The sequence below is a fragment of the Gavialis gangeticus genome, unplaced genomic scaffold (genome assembly GCF_001723915.1).
Source record: "Gavialis gangeticus isolate Ggan-Ray unplaced genomic scaffold, GavGan_comp1, whole genome shotgun sequence".
Taxonomy (NCBI): Eukaryota; Metazoa; Chordata; order Crocodylia; family Gavialidae; genus Gavialis; species Gavialis gangeticus.
In genome coordinates, this window is record NW_017728993.1 from 42,714,353 (window position 1) to 42,715,949 (window position 1,597).

Here is a 1,597-nt window from a genome sequence, read left to right on the forward strand (position 1 = left end):
ATGAAAGCATTATGTTTGTTTTTACTAAGTACTGACGTTTTTCTTTACTTTCTCCCTTTTATAGTTGGAATCAGGTAACAGCTATTAATTCACACTCTTTGCTTAATGACAACTTCTATTTTTCTAGATTTTTATCATGATCAGTCATGTATATAACACAAAGTTGTCTTAATGTCAAGCTTTATAGAAGGGAAAGAATGAGAAAAGAATCAAGCAAAATCCCTGGAATGCAGGCTTAATTTAAGTTCTTGGAGGGGAATATTAGAACACAGCTTTCTGTTTTCCCCCTGAAAGCAGAAGGAACGCAGTTTTCTTTTAAAACAATGATAGTTTGGTTGTAGCCAACACTATAAACAAAAGATAAGAGCTACTCAATAACAGAATGCTAATTTATGCCAGGCTTTTTTGAGAGAACTAGCACAGTCATTTAAGATAATCTTTTCAAGGAAAAGCCAATCTAATTGATAACAAAACTTCCTTTAACTGAGTATGAGCCAGGAGCTCTCTACTGTGGTCTGCCTGGCATAGGTGGAGGAAGGGAGGGGCAAACAGGGCTCAGCCCCGGCAAATGGAGGGCAGCAGCAGGCATAGCCTTAGGACAGCCTGGCTGTGGGCTGCTACAGCGAGTGGGGGGGGACGGGTGGGCACACTCAGATACCCTGCACACTTGCAGCCGGCCTAGCTGCACGCAGGCAGGTAAGTTTCTTTTAATCTTCTTTCTTTATCACCCTGGGTTTGGCGGGGAGTGAGGGCAGATCAAGACCCCCACAGTGCAGGAGAGAGTGGGGTAAAGGCAGGGCGAACCCTTGCCCTGCCCCGCTCCCTGCTGCAGTGTGGGGATTGTCCCATGGCCCGGCCCGGCCCGGGCCCCATTAACCATGAATGGAGCCCCAGCTGGGTGGGGTCATGGGAGAATCCGACCGCACTGTGGGCAGCCAAGGTGGGGTGCAGTTCCACCCCCCCTCGGCTCTGCCACACTATTCCCCTGGACAAGCTGCCGGGCTCTGATTGCCCAATGACATGTCCCAGCCATGGCTCCATTCATGGGACAATCGCAGCCTGGCAGCTCCTCCAGATGTGTGGTGCCGGACAGCCAAGGAGGGGTGGGGAGCATGTTGCCCCCCGATCTTTGCATGGGGCAAAGGTGGGCTACAGCTGCAAACTGTGCTGTACTCCCTGCCTCCGTGCCTTGCTGCTGCTCTTCTGAAAACGGTGCGGCTTGGTGCCATATACCTCACTGCCCAGCCCGCCCAGTGGTGGGACACACATGGCAGCCCCCAGCGCTCTTGAGGCTACTGGAGCAGGGAGGCATGAAAGCATGGAGCCCTGTGGCCTGGTGGTGTAGCTGAGGCTGGCCTCGCTCCAGCCCCTGGCTGTGGGCCCTCCTGGGCAGTGCACAGCTGGGGCTAGGACGGGGAGGTAGCCAGGGCCAAGGCACTCAGGGCTGGGGCTGGTGCAGGCGGGGGCTGGGGCTGCTGGGACTAGGAGGCAGCTGGGGCTGGCACGATGCTGGGCAACACTGCTCCCCCCACCCCATGGCCCTTTGCCCTCCCCCTGCAGATTTTCCCATGGGGGGGCATGTGTGTGCGCACATGTG